Below are 20,494 nucleotides of genomic sequence, written 5' to 3'. Positions count from 1 at the left end.
GTTTGGAGGTCATTGTACTTTTGCTACGTCCAGGTGAGTTGGGTCGGAGGTCAGTGTACTTTTGACTACATCCAGGTAAGTTGGGTCAGAGGTGAGCTGTCCGCTGATTTGCATATATGATTTAGATCAATTTTACCGTTGACAGAAAACGTGTGATATGATGTGATGTATTCTGTAGAAGATTGGTCAGATGACCCCAAGTGGGTTGAATAAACTGTACTGTGACATTCCGTCGACTGAGTGGGACGTGCGAACATGGCACATAAAGAGTTAAGAGTACAACCCAACATTTCACTCAGAACCAACTGACAGGTGTGTTAGTGCATACATCATGGGTTTTGGGGCAACTTACTTTACCAGGTTACAGCATGTACCTTGCTCTGTGAGATTAATGAATGAAGTAGGATCTTTTATAATTATGTGTGGGTTGTGACTCTGTCACACATGGGACCTCCATTTTTTATCTGAAAGGAATGGTATAGTACTGGTGGAGATGATGATTGGGTTTTTAACTTTTGCAAAATACCAAGAAACCACTTATGAAATAGTATACAGACCATACCATTCTAAGAGGAATTCAAAATTTATTAGGTGAAAATTGGTTTTGGAATGGCTGAAACATCCAAAAACAAAGTAAAACAAAGTAATCGTAATGAAAGATTTTTTTTTTTTAATTAGAATTGCTGTTTTTTGGATACAATGTACCTCTGCCATTTCAAAACCAATTTTCATCAAATAAACATCGAATTTTTCTTGGAATTACACATTCTTTCATATTTCATAAGAGGTTTCTCATTATCTCACCCAAAAAAAAAAAACAAAAACAAAAACAAAAACTATATAATCCCTTTAATATGAAAGGGACAAAGAGTTTTGCTTCTTAACAAGAGGGAACGAATGTCTTTCTCCCCACAGATCATCGACCCGACAACAGTCAATGTAGTGACGGCAGAGAAGCTGTGTGGAAAGAAGAATCCATTTGAACGTCTGGTGGAGACCAACCAAGTCACCATCATCTTTAATAGTGACTTCATTTCCTTCTATGAGGGATTCTTGGCTGAATACCAGCAGGTTTCCCTCGGTGTACAAAACATTGAGAGTAAGTTTGGTAAAAAAGCAGATTAAGTCTCAATGGCTGTGGTCACACTGGCAAAACTTCAAGAAGTTAAACTTTGAGAACACTTTGCAAAATAATTGCTTGCATGTTCACACTGGCTGCCAAAATTCTAGGAGTTTCAGATCTTGATGAGTTCTCGAAGTTTGTGTCACTGGTGGACAAGCGCATCAAAGAAAAAGGACATAGTGCACCCCATTTGACAGCTTCAGAGGCAATACAAACAGGAAGTGGATTGGGCACATGACAAACTTTACAAAGTTTCAGCTGCATGTGCATTCAGATTGCACAAACTTCAAGAATATTTGTGGACGTTGGGGAAATTTTAAAAAAATTTGCATTCAGACTGGCCAAACTTCAACTTCGAGATGTTTTGCTAGTGTGAGAGTGGTTAATCTCACTCTGGTTTATCTCTTTCACCAAAACCTTCATTATTCCTCAACTCAGAGTGAAAAACAAATTTACATAATGAAACACAGGAACTTTTTTCAGGGCCATCTCCTATTATAAAAAAAGGGGGGAAAAACACCCTCTCTCCAACAACTTATGTACAACGTTGTATATGAAGTGTATTTGTGTACATGTTGACATGGGTGTGGATAAAGGATAACATCTCTCATATTTTATATTTATTTGGCTTGAATTTGTGCAGTATACGTGTAATAATCTGGTTTTCATTCACTGCATATTGTGTTTTAGGACATATTGTAGAAAGTTTCATATATTCATATGGGATGTTCTCCAGTGAGGCTAAGATATCCAGCACAATTATTTTCCCTCAGGTTGTAACGAAGAGCTGACGGGAACATCAGGGTATTTCTCCAGCCCTGGTTACCCTGGCAACTACCCAGACAACGCTCTCTGCATCACTCGGATCATTGTTCCCGAAGGCTACCACGTCATCATCACATTCAATGACTTCAACACCGAGGGTTATACAGGATGTCCATATGACTTTGTACTGGTGAGCATCTTTTGAATGAAATCCAGATATTTTGTATACATGTGGACAATAATATATTATTCCATAGAATGTTATCTGCAGTATACATACGTGTATTTCATTTCTTTTCATTTCATTTGATGAGTTTTTTTACCATTAATATTCATGACATACCAAAGAACAAAGAATCTTCAGGAAAAATACATACTAGTAGTATGTTATAATTCTGACTTAAAAGAAGGTGAAATTTCAGAAATTTTCTCCTTTGTCCATGCTACACCTAATATTGGTGTGTATGTACAATATATTTCTTTCTTCTACAAATTTCATTCACACTGTTGTATTAGAACATCCCAACACAAGTTACCTGTTCATGTAACTTCTCAGGAAATACCAGCCTTATCAGATCACTCAATAGCTCTCATGTTTCGTGTAAATGTACCCCTATATTTTGTGATTTGATCTAAACTGGAATAAGTGTATCTGAATTGAAGTGAATTAAATGTCATGACCCTTGAACTCTAGTTTGCCCTTTGACCTTTGCCTTCAGGTGGAAGATTTGGTTTCGGGACTGAGTGAGAAGTTCTGTGGCAGGAAGCAATATTCCTTCACCTGGACATCTCAGAGTAACCAGGTGACCGTGACGTTTAAGAGTGACGATAGGACGCCCTCATCTGGTTTCTATGCATCGTACGAGTCTGAGGCAGACCCGCAGCCTTCAACACTTCCCATCACAGGTACGTAGTCTTATTGCTCTTTGTTTTTCAGCAGTGGTACACCAGTACTGCTGCAAGAAAATAAATAGACTCAAAGATATCATTGCTCAAAAGGTGTATAGTCAAATGGATGTTACAATGAAAGCACGGTTTCTTCAGAACTGGATATAAACATAAAACAAGAAGTTAGCAAAACTCAAAGAAGAAACATATGGAATCATGTAGTTGCTGCAATCAGAATCTGAAATTGCAGTTGTGACTCTGCTTTACTGATGTAGGCCTTGAAAAAAAAATGGAGATATGGTTTAATAATATCTTGTGTCTGTTGGAGCTACTAGTATATCAGCCAGTACAATATCTCACAAAAGTGAGTACATTCACCCCTCACATTTCAACGATTCATCACATTTTTGCAACAGATATATTGAAACAACAACCATAAGGTTTTTTTGTGTTGACTGTGAGATGCACTCTCTAAAGTTGCCATTAATCTTGGAAATTATGACAAGCTGTGCTATCTAGGCAACAAAAAATATTTCCATCCAACACATACATGTATTGTGCAATGACTACCTTAGTATGTATTCAAGTTTTATTTCTGTATATCAGATGTCCATTGTCTTCTCTCCATCTCTCTCCTCTTTCCTTCTTTCCTTCTCTTTCCTTCTCTTTCCTTCTCTTTCCTGCTCTTTCCTTCTCTTTCCTTCTCTTTCCTTCTCTTTCCTTCTCTTTCCTGCTCTTTCCCTCTCTTTCCTTCTCTTTCCTTCTCTAGTTCTTTCCTTCTCTTTCCTGCTCTTTCCTACTCTTTCCTTTTCTTTCCTTTTCTTTCCTTCTCTTTCCTGCTCTTTCTTGCTCTTTCCTGCTCTTTCCTTCTCTTACCTGCTCTTTCCTGCTCTTTCCTACTCTTTCCTGCTCTTTCCTTCTCTTTCCTTCTCTTTCCTGCTCTTTCCTTCTCTTTCCTTCTCTTTCCTTCTCTTTCCTTCTCTTTCCTGCTCTTTCCCTCTCTTTCCTTCTCTTTCCTTCTCTAGTTCTTTCCTTCTCTTTCCTGCTCTTTCCTGCTCTTTCCTGCTCTTTCCTTCCCTTTCCTTCTCTTTCCTTCTCTTTCCTGCTCTTTCCTGCTCTTTCCTTTTTTTTCCTTCTCTTTCCTTCTCTTTCCTTCTCTTTCCTTCTCTTTCCTTTTCTTTCCTTCTCTTTCCTTTTCTTTCCTTCTCTTTCCTTCTCTTTCCTGCTCTGTCCTACTCTTTCCTTTTCTTTCCTTCTCTTTCCTTTTCTTTCCTTTTCTTTCCTTCTCTTTCCTTTTCTTTCCTTCTCTTTCCTTCTCTTTCCTGCTCTGTCCTACTCTTTCCTTCTCTTTCCTTCTCTTTCCTTCTCTTTCCTTCTCTTTTCTTCTCTTTCCTGCTCTTTCCTTCTCTTTCCTTCTCTTTCCTGCTCTTTCCTGCTCTTTCCTTCTCTTTCCTTCTCTTTCCTTCTCTTTCCTGCTCTTTCCTTCTCTTTCCTTCTCTTCTCTTTCCTTCTCTTTCCTTCTCTTTCCTTCTCTTTCCTTCTCTTTCATGCTCTTTCCTACTCTTTCCTTCTCTTTCCTTCTCTTTCCTTCTCTTTCCTTCTCTTTCCTTCTCTTTCCTTCTCTTTCCTTCTCTTTCCTGCTCTTTCCTACTCTTTCCTTCTCTTTCCTTCTCTTTCCTGCTCTTTCCTTTTCTTTCCTTCTCTTTCCTTCTCTTTCCTTCTCTTTCCTTCTCTTTCCTTCTCTTTCCTTCTCTTTCCTTCTCTTTCCTTCTCTTTCCTTCTCTTTCCTTCTCTTTCCTTCTCTTTCATTCTCTTTCCTGCTCTTTCCTGCTCTTTCCTTCTCTTTCCTGCTCTTTCCTTTTCTTTCCTTCTCTTTCCTTGTCTTTCCTTCTCTTTCCTTCTCTTTCCTGCTCTTTCCTTTTCTTTCCTTCTCTTTCCTTCTCTTTCCTGCTCTTTCCTTCTCTTTCATTCTCTTTCCTTCTCTTTCCTTCTCTTTCATTCTCTTTCCTGCTCTTTCCTGCTCTTTCCTTTTCTTTCCTTCTCTTTCCTCCATGGTCTATCCAGGCTGTGAGTATGGCGGATTCACAGAGATCAGTCAGGATTCTGGAGTGCTCCAATCTCCAAACTACCCAAACCTTTACCCTCTCAACGTCGACTGCGTCGTCCGCATCAACGTTCAGCCCTACTTTGTCTGCGTCATCACCTTCACCTACTTCTCTCTAGAGGACTCCAGCTCCTGTAAATATGACTTCTTGAAGGTATGTCCCTCTGTATGACACAATGATTGGGGATGGGGGCTTGAGGCAATTATCAGGGGGGTTAGGAATAAATCCAGACTTTGTTCTCTACAGTCAACATTTGGCTAGAACAGGACATAAAATGGAGGTCCCATGTGTGAGAGAGTCACAACTCATGCACGTTTTAAAGATCCCACTTAATTTATTCTTTACAAAGAGCAGGTTGTGTAACCAAGTGAAATGGCACTACCTTGCATCCAACTGGACCTCATGGAAGACCAGCTGATACAGCTGAATATGGGCTATCCTGCAATCTTCTCAGATGGAAAAAAAAAAACACTTTTCTATCACACGATTATGAGAATTCTGTGCACATATTTGTCCCCGCCGAACGAGTTCGAGCAGGGGACTATGAAACGGGCTCCGTATGTGTGTGTGTCCGTGTGTCCGTCCGTCCGTCTGTGCGTCCGTGTGTGATCAAAATGTTCAATTTGCTACTTCTCTGTCATTTATGAGCCAATTTTGATTCTGTTTGCTTTATATGATAGCACTACATGGGAGCTTTGAAACTTCTACACAGAATTTCAGTTGTGACCTTTGACCTTGACCTTTGACCTATATTGTACATTTTGCTTCAAAATGCTACTCCTTCGCCATTTCTAACCCAATTTCGATTCTGTTTGCTTTATGTGATGGCACTAGGTGAGGGCTTCAAAACTTCTACACAGAATTGTGACCTTTGACTTCTTTGACCTTTGACCTTGATTTTTGACCTATATTGTACATTTTGCTACAAAATGCTACTCCTTCGCCATTTCTAACCCGATTTCGATTCCGTTTGCTTTATGTGATGGCACTAGGTGAAGGCTTCAAAACTTCTACACAGAATTGTGACCTTTGACTTCTTTGACCTTTGACCAAGATTTTTGACCTGTATTGTACATTGGCTACAAAATGCTACTCCTTCGCCATTTCTAACCCGATTTTGATTCCATTTGCTTTTATATGTGATGGCACTAGGTGAGGGCTTCAAAACTTCTACACAGAATTTTGACCTTTGACTTCTTTTACCTTTGACCTTGATTTTTGACCTATATTGTACATTTTGCTACAAAATGCTACTCCTTCGCCATTTCTAACCCGATTTCGATTCTGTTTGCTTTATGTGATGGCACTAGGTGAGGGCTTCAAAACTTCTACACAGAATTTTGACCTTTGACTTCTTTGACCTTTGACCTTGATTTTTGACCTATATTGTACATTTTGCTACAAAATGCTACTCCTTCGCCATTTCTAACCCGATTTCGATTCTGTTTGCTTTATGTGATGGCACTAGGTGAGGGCTTCAAAACTTCCACACAGAATTTTGACCTTTGACTTCTTTGACCTTTGACCTTGATTTTTGACCTGTATTGTACATTTTGCTACAAAATGCTACTCCTTCGCCATTTCTAACCCGATTTCGACCCCGTTTGCTTTATGTGATGGCACTAGGTGAGGGCTTCAAAACTTCTACACAGAATTTTGACCTTTGACTTCTTTTACCTTTGACCTTGATTTTTGACCTATATTGTACATTTTGCTACTTCCAGCGGGAACATATATTACGCACCGCGTAATTTCTACTTTTCCTTGTTGATAACTGCAATTCATAGATTTTCTGTTTGTTTGGTTGGTTTGAAAATTCTGACGGAAATAAATGGGTTAGGTTGAGACATTGATGAAGTGACTTGCTGACAGGAAAAATGCCAGTATCGATTCTTGCTTTGTCGTTGTGGCTAGTATTGCAGCATCCTCCTGGAAATTCAGTAATTGCCTTGGAGTAATGAAAATTTTATAGAAGACTTTAGTTCTCTGTGATTACAGTGCTTATGTTTCATTTTGGAAATTAGTTAAATTATTCTTCAAATGAGAGTGACATGCTGGTGAGTGATTTGTAAATTGCCACCAATTGTCTGGATTTCCTTGTTGCTAGGTAACCAGCATCCCAGATGGTGCCAGTGAGAAGTTTTGTGGTTCCAGGCCTTCCTTCACCTGGCGTTCTCATTCCTCTACATGTGAAGTTCACTTCCACAGTGATGAATATGTCAAGGCCTCTGGCTACACAGCTGAATTTACTGCAGCCCCACAGATTCCAAGCAATGTAAGTTAATATTTGGAATATACTGTAAAAGCAAACAGCATTGAAAATTATGATTATGTCAAGTAATATTTGATTAACAGTTTATTCTAGTAAGAATCTGGACTGAGTGTAATTTAGGCTCATAAAGATCTTATTTCTGTTTATAACAAGAATACATATTTTTGTGCTGCTTAACAAATATCTGCATGTTCCTTAATTTTCACAGAATATTCAGCCACCCTATGGTCCTTACCAGAACTACCCACCACAACCGCAAATTCCAGTATACAACCAGCCTCCTCAACCCGTGATACCAGCCCCCTATGAACCTCCTCAACCAGTGGTACCATTACCCTATGAACCTCCTCAACCTGTGGTGCCATTACCCTATGAACCTCCTCAACCTGTGGTGCCATTACCCTATGAACCTCCTCAACCTGTGGTGCCATTACCCTATGAACCTCCTCAACCTGTGCCACCTCAACCTGTACAACCTCCTCCATACGTTCCACCAGAGCCCGTGGTACCAGCACCATATGGACCGCAGCCAGTTGTTCCAGCAGAGCCAGGTTTGTTGATTTATCTCACACTGTGTAATGTTTCACTTTATTATCCCTTATCTTCTTTCAGCTTTTTGTCTCGCCCACCGGAGGTGAAGGCGAGACTAAGGGATCCAAATGGTGTCCGTCCGTCGTCCGTCCGTCGTCCGTCCGTCGTCCGTCCGTCGTCCGTCGTCCGTCGTCCGTCACAAATGTTAAAGTTTACCTGCAAGACTCTCTTATGATGCATAACTTGGCAACTGTTACAGCAATGGCAGCCACACTTGGGTGATAGAAGCACTAGGGGTATCTTCATGTTATGGTGTTGTCAGAGGTCATGTGATGAGGTCAAAGGTCATTTGAGGTCATATATTAAAGGGTATGTGCAAGACCCTCTTTTCTATGTTAAAGTTTACCTGCAAGACTCTCTTTTGACAAATAACTTCACATAAGTTGCTTGGATTACAACCTAACTTGGGTCATAGATGCACTGGGGGTACCTTCATGTTATGGTGCCGTTGGAGGTCAAAGGATAAGGTCAAAGGTCATTTGAGGTCATACGTTAAAGTTTACTTGCAAGACTCTCTTACCACTCGTAACTCGACACATGTTGCTACAATAGCAATCAAACTTGGGTGATGGATGCACTGGGGGTACCTTCATGTTATGGTGCCGTAAGAGGTCACATGATAAGGTCAAAGGTCATTTGAGGTCATACATTAAAGTTTAATTGCAAGACTCTTATCACACATAACTCAGCACATGTTGCTACAATGGCAATCAAACTTGGGTGATGGTAGATGTCTCTTGGGAAGTTGAAGGTAACCACAAGGTCAAAGGTTACAGACAGGGGTCAACAAACTTTTAGGGTCCAATGTTAAGTTTTTAGGGTGCATTTCGTTTATGGCTCATAACTTTTGATCCCTTTGTCCGTTTGTGACCAAACTTGGATGGAACATGTTCCTTGGGGAGGTGAAGGTCGTCACAAGGTCAAAGGTCACAGACAGGGGTCAACAAACTTTTAGGGCCCAATGTTATGTTTTTAGGGCGCGTTTTGATTGTGGCTCATAACTTTTGATCCCTATGTCCGTTTGTGACCAAACTTGGACGGTAGATGTCCCTTGGGGAGTTAAAGGTCATCACAAGGTCAAATGTCACAGAAAGGGGTCAACAAATTTTTAGGGCCCAATGTTAAGTTTTTAGGGCGCGTTTCGATTATGGCTCATTACTTTTGATCCCTTTGTCAGTTTGTGACCAAACTTGGATGGTAAATGTCCCTTAGGGTATTGAAGGTCACCACAAGGTCAAAGGTCATAAGCAGGTCAATTAACTTCTGGGAGTTATAAAAAATATTAATTCCTTGTACGCGAATGGGCGAGACACAATTTGGCGATTGCCTTGTCTTTATTCAGGTATCATTTTACTTTGACCCTTAAATTTTGTTGTCTTATTGTATTCCCTTTGTGTTCTCCTTGTAACCAAATGATATTGATAATAGTTTTAAATTATTATTGTTGATATGCATTTATGTGCTTGGGTTTTATTCCTTCAGTGACGAAATGAGGGAGAATTGTAAGATAACATATTGCCCAGAAGCTGTTCTCCCAATCAAGCGAATTCTTTACTGATAATGGTCTCCCCAACCTTTATACCTTAACCGTAACAGGGCCGGGCAGAATCCACCCCCTCGATGTTTGGCGCTATAATTCTGTAATGCGAGAAGGCCTTGTCGTGAGGCTTCTTGACTTTCTTTGTTCAAGTCTCTCGCAACTTTTGAGACCAAATTTGCAAAAGTCTGCGCATACTTTTTCGAAGCCACGCCCATTTTTGAACGGCATGTCATCCCGAAACGGGCACAATTTTGTGATTTTGTGTTCATTTCCTATTGAAAACAGTGCTCTGTCATGAAAGTCATAAAAACCTGATTATTTTTACAATTAATCACTTTCATTGATTAATTTTTGCTAATTATGGTAGAAAAGTGGTAATTGACAATTTCCAATAAAAAACAAAGAAAAAACAAAAGTTGAAAAACAGAAATACATAAGAAATTCTGAAAACAATAAAATACATAAGAATTGAAATGACTGTTGGAAGTTTTTGTTATGTGCAATTGTTGAATATGCTAAAACAGAACTACAGACCAAAAAGTAGACTCTCAATGCTTTTGATTAGGCTAAAATATGATCCTGAGCTTAATTTGCATAATTAATCAATTAAAATTAGAAATTGACTGTTTCAAAAAATCTTACGACACAATCTTGTAGGTTATGACGTGGGTGTAATGCATGCCAAATTTCGTTGCAATCGCACCACTGATGGCCAAGATTTTTGGGGGGGGGGCTGAATCCCCCCCCCCCCCCTCCGGTTTTAGCAAAGCCAAAAATGGCAGGCCTCATTAGGGTTAAGATACAATGAAATATTTGTACATATCAAACACATTAGTATATTTATTTCTTTTGAGTACTCTTGTTTATATTTTGATATGAAGATTGTAGAAAATGTCATAATGATTTCATTTGTGCAAGTGGAGAAATAAAACAGACTGAAACAAGATCAGACAGTGAACACCCTTTATGACAAACATGGTTATAATGAAATTCGTGATGTGGCGAAGTAAAAATTCAGGTCCCAAAATTATTATAAATATATCATAGTCAAATCTATACATCTATACCTATTGATAATGCTGCCCTCACTGTTCCACCTTTTACAGGGTCAAAGGTCATCTTGATCATGTCAAAATTTGCAAAAGTGCTTATTTATGCAATACCTTGATTGTTACCCAACAGATTTTATTCAGACTTGCTAGGGAGGAGTATGGGTGATCCTTCTACATTCAGGATACAACAGTTTGTGGTGACGGCGCCCTCAGTGTTCCGACTTTGGATGCCAATGCTCATTTCTTGTGTGTGCACTATCAGCCACATTTCTTTTCAGATTTTCTTCAAATTTGGCAAAAAGCTCCATTATAGTGAAATAAAGATGCCCATATTATTTTTGGTGGTGGCGCCCTTGCTTGTTCCGTCTTTATACATGAAAAGGTAAATTTTACAGGGTCTGCTTGTGTGTGCGACCCTGCCTTGTTTCTTGACCGATTTTTTTTTCAAATTTGGTATGTAAATGAATCATAATCAAATCTATACACCTACACCTATTTGGATTTTATTGTATCCTGCAACAGTTGCCATATCATACAAAATTCTGGCCTAAAAAGTAATCCAGATGGAGTATGGGAGACGGGTTCGGGGGATACATGTGCTCTATTGCGAGTGCTTGTAGTTGTAATGGAAGTCACTTGTATTTTGATATTTGACTTCGTGACCTTTATCCTCATGTCCATATTTTACATTTTTCAGCCACAGACTGTCAGCAATCCCTGCAGGCACTGCCCGGAGTGACCGGGTCCTTTGCCACCCCACAGTGGCCTGACCGCTACCCCATCAACGTCCAGTGTCAGACGGTCATCACCTCGGCCCTGGGCACGAGGATACGCATCAGCTTCTCCAGTTTTCACATAGAGGCGGAGAACTGTGCCTTTGACTATGTGGCGGTAAGTTTCCTCCTGAACCAAACAATGATTTCAAGCAAGTGAACAGTGAACCTGGACCATGTTTCACTAACATGGGAACTGTAGGAAGAATTTGGTAGCAAAACGTGTCAAGTGCCATTTTGTGGAAAATTAAAGATGGGTCCATCATCAGATAAAGAGCAAAAAAAAAAAGAAGAAGAAGAAAAACAAAACAACTTTCCAGTGATACCTTGCTTCTTTCATAAAAAACAATATTCTTGAAGTTATGATGAACAATATCCCATACTTTCTTTTTATAATATTTTTTCTTTCTTTCTTTTTTTAGCGGCTTTACTCACAAATTTCTCAAATCAACAATAATGGAGTTATCTCATTTTGCGATCAAAATCTTCATATGGAGCCAAAGAGTGAACCCAAAGCTGGGACAGATTCAGATCAGGGGGGTGTTTCGTAAAGCTGTTCTTAAAGTTACGAATTACTTAAGAATGACTGGTGATCAGTTCTGATGTGCTTATACCTGTCATACATTTTACTGTAATTTCAATAATTCAGCACTAGAACTGATCACCAGTCGTTCTTAAGTTGTTTGTAACTTTACATAGAGCTTTATGAAACACCCCCCCCCCCCCGATCTACCAAAGGGAAATAGGGAAGGATGCATGGACATTCAAGATGTATTCTAAAATGGGTCAAAGTGGGCACAAGATATTGCTGCGAGACTTCTTAGTGAAACGGTTTCTATCTAACTTCTGAAGACTGACCGATCCCAAAATTGTCCCCAAAATAAGTTGAATCGAACATACAATTGATTTTAGAGCTAAATGAAATGGGCCCCTTGACTATCTGTATGTCTTGTGTCCCAAGAGAAATGCCGAAACATAAAACATGTTATCACTTACTTCGTGTTGCCTAGTCCAGTGGATAGATCATGTCTTGACCTGTTATAGGTACTGTTTGTAACAAAGAAAAATGCATACTGTAAAACGAGGAATGTTCGCGTGCATTTAAATTTCGCGAGAACCAAGATTCGCGAAATTCAAATGCACATGAAAGTTCTTGTCTACACAATATGCATTGAATGTTAGAGGCAACTCGCGAAATTTTCATGCCGCGAAAAAGGCCATCGGCTCCAATTCACGAAAATTTCATGCCGCGAAAATATTGTGTTTTACAGTACCGTTCTATTAACCTTTGATGGGTAGCTTCATTGTGAAACTCTCCTCACAACTGATTTTCCCGTTGGATTCATTGTAGTAAAAGATCAAAAGCAAATAGCCCCCTCTATTGACTTCCTACAGTGCTTCACTACACATGTTTTCTTCACTGTAATCTGGCAAGTAATGGTCCATGGTATTTCCTTTAAAGTGACATTGTGTGAGCATTTCAGCCACCTGTTCAAGCATGATGAATATGCCAAATGGGAAGATTTAATGTTACTAATACCAAAAAGATTCGCGGCATGAAACTTTCTCGACTTGAAGCCGACGGCCTTTTTTGCAGCATTAAACTTCCACCACACGCACAGGCTGGCATTCGATACATTGTGTAGACAAACACTTTCATCTTCACTTTTGCAAATTTGACATCTTGCATAATTCACAAAAGTTTCTGGATTTACAGCATTTTACTTTCCTGTGAAGTGATACTTTTTTTTTATTTCTTACTCGTTTTTGTTTATTACTAAGCATTTACAAAAATGGAGAAATATTTCTCAAATAGCAGAAATTGCCGTAAAAGTCATTTTTTCAAACAACAAATGGAAATGGATTTTAATGAGAGATTCATGCAATCAATTTTGTTTCTTTTCTTTCATACAGATAATAGAAGCGGTGGCTACAGGCCTACCGCCTCGTTTGTGTGGAGAGAGGGAGCCCTTCGTCTACGAAACAAAGACAAATCATGTGACTATCAAGTTTGTCAGTGATGCGTACGTGACCAGGCCTGGTTACCTAGCAACATACACACAAATTTAGTCACAGAGATATGAGTGGATCAATTCTATCTCCATGCCATCACCATGGCAATGATATAATGTACGGTTTGGTCACGTGTCTGTTCTGCAAAGGCCATAGCCAAAGGCACCAAACAAACATTGCGTGTCGGACTATCATAATAAACACTTTAACAAATTTGATAGTAAAGTGAAAATGGTCTTGTATCTAAATTATGCAAACATTTCCCTTGGTACTTGCAAATGTGTTCACCGATATTAACTTCTGTTACGAAATGGCTTCTTTACTCTTATTTATAGTAATATGTCACTCCCACTAAAATTACTGTTGTATTTCCAGAAATATCCCTTTTAATTACATTGTAGCTTTTTTTATATAATGATTTTAATCACAAACTGTTCTCTTTTTTTTTTAATTCTCTTGTGACCTCTATATTTCATAATATTAAGATCATGTGAATGAAGCCCCAAATTTCTGAAATATTTTACCTGTTTTGAGTGTATGAAAGTTGTGTGATGGGTTCAGAATGTTTTAAATTGTGTGATAGTTATCCTTGGTTGATATGCGACAGAAAGTCTTTTATTATAAAGACGGGCAGGATTTGTTTCACTAAAGTTAAGATTTCAGTTTCCCTTAACACATTGTTTGTAGAATCCAGATATGAATCGGGAAATAGGAGTACTTGTGGTAATGTGTGAAGCCAAGAAATAAGGTGCGTTTTGAATTTTCAGTGTGTTAGGTTGGCACACATCTTGCAAATCTTTATTTGAAGAATTAAAGTTTGCAAAAATTTGTAAAATAATTGCAACAATGAACATTCTGTGCCGGAATAGATTTCTAGTTTGGAAACTAGCGGTGTCCCTTTCATGTGGCAGATATTTTTCTTTTTATCAAAACACTGGAACGTGGACAACCTTAATTCTTGTAGCTTTGTTGTTTTCTCTGTAAATATGTTAATGTTACAGATGTACGTGTAAGTCTGCATACATTCCATGTTCCTTTCACCAGTTTAGTATTGTTTCACTTTTGAAAAAGTACCAGGTATCATATTCATTTTTTTGTGTGTGTGTGTATTTGCATGAAAATGTTTTTGTAAGCAATCTGTTATTTTCACTTATAATTCAAGGAATGTCATGCATTGATAAATGTGTATTTTCTGATGTAAATTATCTCCTGAAAATGGACTAATAATGATTTGAATTAACTGCGACACAGACAGATCTTGGAACTTCACAAGCATTTATGGCAATAGTTCTATGAAATGAATCATGAAATTAGGAGAGTTTTGGTCATGAAACTAAATAAGCCAAAAATTTGTCTTGACCAAAATGTCTAACAATTACATTAGATGTCGTCTTGTAAAGGATACAACATGCTTTCCATGTTATCAAAATTATTATTTATGTAGAGTTCATTTATTGCATCACCACTGTATAAAGTACCTATGTAATGATTATTTGTGATTTTCCTCTCTCAGAAGAGTGAGGAATAATGATGATTTCATTATCATTTATTCATTTATTTGCGCACTATGATCATGTCGAAGATGAATAATGAAAGGTTATAGATGTATTGATGAAAATGTGGAGTATGAATTAAAGAGTGAATCTTTTTCATGAAGGGAAAAGATGGATTTGATGTGTGCCTAGGCTGATTAAAAGCATCCCATAGCAAAGTGAATCTTGTTCAAAATAAAAAGTTCCGTGATTTATCCAATAGTGCAGTTCACTGCCTCAATTTGTCTATGTTGTTTTAGGATGTGTGTGTGTGTGTGTGTGTGTGTGTGTTTGACTGTTGGTGTGCTGATGTGTAAACAGTATGTGTTTGTAGCCTTTATGCAAGGCTATTAGCTATTTTCTCAGGCAGGCAAAATAATGTATATTTACATTAGGCTAGACGAGACTGATTTAAACTCATCATATTAATTTAAAGAAGAGACAGGGTGTGTAAGTTTTGCATGAAATTCAAGAATAATCAGAAAATGCCAAGAATATTCAAAGAATATCCAACTGATATAGTACACATGGAAATACAATAATCCAAGAACAAGTAGTAATACATTTTGTGAATAAAATTTTGTGACCAAAATGGCAGTAGACGAATGAAGGAAAGGGGGAAAAAAGTTAAACTTTCTCTCATAATAGATAAATACACTTTAGCTTGCTTGTAGATCTCACACATTATGATATCGATTTACAGCAGTGAATGCAATCACGGTACCGAACCAACTGAGAGAGGGAAAAAAATGGACCTAGTTTAGAATAATATACTGTGTATTTCAAATTCTTGTACTTGTATTACATGTATTCAAATACACGTACTCTGCATTATATTCCAGCAAAAGAAACAATTATCTTGTAATACCTTTATGTATCCACACAAACACAAAGTACATGTAATTACAAAAATCAAATCGGACGCCAGCATCATTTCAAAAGAGAGCCGTACAACTTGTGTGTTTGACCGAGAAATTGTTAAATGTAAATCCGTATGAATCTGCCAAAAAGTAGAGGAACGACTGTAACACCAAAATCAACACGTCAAACATTTATTCTGCAGTCTTTATCGGTTCCACTCATAACACCTTGACCCTATACTATTGTGTGCCTTTTTATCCGTGATTTTATGATTAATACCATTGATTTCATTATTTCTTCACTCAATCTTAACATTTTTTATTCTTATTTGTTTTTCTTCGCTGATATTGCGCTCGTTCTGTATCGGCTGATTTCTCCGGTTAGCAAATAAGGTGATAATACCACTATTTGGATCATGTAGCATCCACCAAATTAGTTATTTCACGTTTGCTCCATTTTTCTTTTTGCTTTATGAGATTTGTTAACACAACATCATATAAGAAAGTTAAAATCATTTGAATCATTTGAACATTCATGTTTTCCGATATCTAAATTGTGCTTATCTTGATGAATGCCCTCATACACGTTCATCACCTTCGCATGCTATAGTTATGTAATTGCAATGTTTACTTCAGAGGAATAAGAACAAAAATAAGGTAGACGAAACAGTTAATGAAATTGATATTTGTTTCTTATATTTAAAGAACAGAATAGATTTGTGCTTTCATACTAGGTTTTCATTTTGCATTTCCCTGTCAAGTTATGGATTGAAAGTCCGCACCATGGTCGAATTTGATAAAGCGCATACGAACAGACTTCTGAAGTTTCAGCCACTTCCGACCACAGATAAGAAATACATTTTTAATGACACAGTGATATTAGTGTAGTAAACGCTTCCGCAAACTAAGTTGAGGTGATGATTTCATGGCCCCATGAACAGCCAACTGATCTACACACAAATCCTTATTAAATTTCTGCCTTTTTTATAGTAAATATGAGGAAAGATGGAAAAAGCGACTTTTTTTGTTGTTGTTGAAATGTCCCAAGGATTTGTAGTTGCAAAACCGTTGATAACTTTAGCTTGTTAGAAATGTGGTTTAGACCAATAACAGTTTTTGCCAAAATCATGAAAGTTTTTCATTGGACTATTCGGATTTTTTCCTATTTATGTTTGATTTTAATCCAATTTCTACCATCTTCTTTTATTCTTCAGAATCTACCTTTCTTATGATAAAGTTATGAACTGTGCAGGTGCACAGTCATTCCATTTTTGAATATGTCTATAGCAACTACGCAAATGCAAAACAGACGTTACATGCATTTTTGAAATCGTATGATAAAATTATATTAAACACCTAAAATCATTTTTGGACATTTTCTGTGGTTCCAGTGGACATAATGTTAGTGGACATGAATACAAGCGATAATCTGAAGTTTTTTTTTTTTATTCCCTTGCCGTTCTTGTTTCAAAATTGACGTCAAGGGATTCAGGAGGGACATACAAAAACATCGGTTCCTTGTGCAGGTCAGAATTCATTAAAAAAAAGAGAGGAAGAAGAAGGATGCCACACACCCGATAGGGGACTTGAACCCCTGACCCTCAGATTAAAAGTCTGATGCTCTACCAACTGAGCTAACCGGGCTCACGCTTTCAGTTATTCAATTCATTTCCATGGCAGTGCGATGTCACGTAACCGTCTTTACTTATTCAGTGACACTGTCTTAATCATCTTCAGTTATTTCGTGGCGCGAAATCTTCTTTATTATCTCCATTCCACGGACTGGGCAGAGAAAGCCTATTTCAAATAACATTGACAATGATGTGATTTCTTTCGAATGTGACCTGGTTTTTTTTGTAATATGTAGCAGCATTCACTTATATAATATGTTTTTGATTTTGTTTTTGGCTGCACTATGACTAGAAAAGTTGTTCGTTTTTGTTTGTTTGTTTGTTCTTTGTCATTTTTCTTTCCGTTCTTTTCTTTTCTTTTTTCTTACTGATAAGAAAATTCTGTTTTCAAATCGATGGTGTACAATTCAGTGGTGGATCCGAAGGGGGGCGCACCGGGCACCCCCCCCCCCCTTTGTTCCTTGTTAAAACAAAAGAAATAGAAAAAAATGGGGAGCGTGCGCCCCCATTTAATTTTGTAAAGGCCGCCTCCCCTTTTCGGATTTCCTGGATCCGCCCTTGCAATTTTATCAGAGAAGCATAAAGAGTGGAGTGCCCAATTGGACCGCTGCTAGAATTCACCTCATCATGCAGTGGCGGATCCAGAGGGGGCGCACCGGGTGCGCGCCCCCTCTTTATTTGTTGTTAAAAGAAATAACAAGACAAAAAAATGAGATAAACCCGGAAGTAGCACCAGAAATATTGTTTGCTCCCCACCCCCTTTAAGGAATTCCTGGATCCGCCCCTGCATGGGCAATGTATCAGGGAAACTAGCATTCATTCACTTTTCTCTTGAGACACGAATGTTCATATCAAACTGTAATTCTGACATTCTATAATATTCATTATGCAGTTCTGAGTAATTGAGCAATATTTTCTATTTGGTTGTAATCTTTTTTGTAGATTTTAACGTGTATGTTAAATATTTGTTGCAAAGTGAAGTACATAAGTGTTAATGCTTTAATGAACCATTTCGTGATACACTATTCGATTATTTGAAATACAACAAAGAAACTCATAATCATGACAAAAGACTAGAAATTCTCACTTGCCTCTAATTGGTAGACCTTTCCTACAGAAAGTCGATGATTTTTAAGACTCATACGGTCTGGAATGCTACACTTCGCGTGATGTAACATGGTGATGATAAGACAATAAATGATTTAAACCAGGGCTCCTCAACATTTCGTCTGGGTTTTTTTTTCGACGCTCACTTTGATTCGTATAAGTTTTTTTTTTTTTTTTTTTTTTTTTTTAACCCAATTAGATATAATATAAAAGTTTTTATTTACTTTTTGCCCACCTGAGAAAGCTTCGCGGATTATCGATTAGGAAGGGGGGAATTTTAACAAGTTTTAAGAGTTTATCATGTTTATTGCCATATGAGTGCTCTAAAACTTGAAAATAATTATGATTCTCTGCAAAAGTGGAATTGATATAATTTTCCCACGACAGGGTATGTTTCTGAATATTACAGGTATCTTACATGATAAGTGTGTGTGTGTGTGTGTGTGCGTGTGTGTGTGTGAGTGTGATTGGGAAAATAAGTGGTCTCAAAATGAATAAAGGGAAGACTAATTTCTTATGGCTTGGGGAGGAAAAAGATAGGCCGAATATTCATTTGTTTGGGAATTTTGTCCAAGAAATCAAAATATTAGGAATTTATTTTTCCTTAGATGTTAAGGCAAAAGAGAATTTAAATTTCAAAGAAATATCAAGTAAGATAAAAAGTCTTTTAGGATGGTGGAAAGAAAGAGATTTAACATTTATGGGAAAAATACATCTTATGAAAACATTTGCCTTGTCAAAATTAAATTATGTAGCATTACTTATTGTTGTTCCTCAGTGGGTATTTTCAGAAGTCGAAAAGATTACCTTTGATTTCTTATGGCATGGCAAAGACCGTATAAAGAGAAATATTATGTATCAAGATTATGAGTTTGGGGGTTTAAGAATGACGAACTTTCGGTTATTTGTTAAGGCACAACGTATTATGTGGCCAAAACGCCTTCTATATGGAGAAAAAGAAGTTGGGTGGAAATTATTTTTTGACTTCTGTTTTAGTACAGTAGGAGGTAGATTCCTGTTTATGTGTGACTTTTGATTCATCTATTATGACAGATAATGTACCACCTTTTTATTCGGAAATATTGAAGGTTTGGCTCGATATCTATAAATATAGACAATTGGAAAATGAGGTTGTAAATCAAAATAATAAAATAAAGTGAAACCGTTATGGGAATTCATAATCAATTATTTTGATATAAATGAGTTAAGGGATATGGATTGGAGAGATATATTTGGGGGAATCTCGGGTTATTCAAATAGGTCAAAATGTGTAAATACTTTGATTATTTTAATAAAATACATCATTTTTTAAATCTAGAACGGGAAATAAGTTACCCACTGGAGAAAAGATGCAAAAGATTATTGTTGAATTAATAAATGAGGAAAAAATCCTTGCGACCAAGGCTGGGAAGCTACATGTACATTTACAAAAATGGGAATATTTTGAGACTTCGTTGAATAAACCAGTCTGAAGCTATGTGCAACGTCTGTGACTTTTATGAAAATAGTAATGTTTCCATAGTATTCCACTCTTTCTTTTCTTCATTTTTTTCCTTTCCTTCATTCCTCCTCCTCTTCTTCTTCTTCTTCTTCTTTTCTCTTGTGTTGTTTTGTATTTTCTCCCTCTCCTTTCCCATGCGTTCCTGTCAGCCTGTTGGCGGGCTGATTATATAACTATATTTACTATATTGTGATGTGTAGGCAAGAGCTTTTAACCAAATTAGGTGCATGTGTATGTATGTGTGTGTATGGGTGTGTTTGTATGTGTTTGTGTGTTGCATGTGTACAGATAGGGGTGGGGGAGGAAACAGGAAGGGAGGGAACTGGTGGGGGTGGTCATAGGGACTCAGGAAGGGATATGAGTTAGTAGGTGGGCGGGTATTGGTTGATAAATAATATGGTTCCATTATTTATTACTGTATAATTTTGCTGCATAATTCATTTGGATGATTATTAAGATTAATGCTAGAAGAATTGAATTATCACTGTTAAATCTAAGCAATTTTTTTGAGAGCATAGGGGAAGTGACTGTATGTATTGTTCATGAAAATGTAATTTTTGTTATGTCATTATGTACAGCAATAGCAAATTTGCTATTATGATCACAAATGTATATTTTCGTCATTTCAATTGTAGCAAATGAAAATTGCTATTTTTTCTATTACTTTGAATGGAACAGAATAAACATCGTTGAAAAACAAAAAAAAAGTGAGTGTGTGTGTGTGCAAGTTTGTGCTGATTA

At 37.5% G+C, this 20,494-nt stretch overlaps 1 non-coding gene and 1 pseudogene across 1 annotated transcript; one reads left to right on the top strand and one right to left on the bottom strand.

Moving 5' to 3' along the window:
- The window catches only part of LOC139720143 (cubilin-like), a 55,626-nt pseudogene extending 42,447 nt beyond the window's left edge, over positions 1 to 13,179 (top strand).
- Positions 13,180 to 17,085: 3,906 nt separating this feature from the next.
- Trnak-uuu (transfer RNA lysine (anticodon UUU)) lies at positions 17,086 to 17,158 on the bottom strand. The gene has a single exon. It is a non-coding gene; the product is annotated as a tRNA-Lys (tRNA).
- Between the last annotated feature and the right edge of the window lie 3,336 nt (positions 17,159 to 20,494).

The sequence above is a fragment of the Diadema antillarum genome, unplaced genomic scaffold, assembly GCF_040938485.1.
Source record: "Diadema antillarum isolate AM-2024a unplaced genomic scaffold, OU_Dant_1.0 scf00000122, whole genome shotgun sequence".
In the NCBI taxonomy this organism is placed as follows: Eukaryota; Metazoa; Echinodermata; class Echinoidea; order Diadematoida; family Diadematidae; genus Diadema; species Diadema antillarum.
Note: the sequence above shows the minus strand (reverse complement) of the source record. Positions and strands in the feature narration are given on the sequence as shown.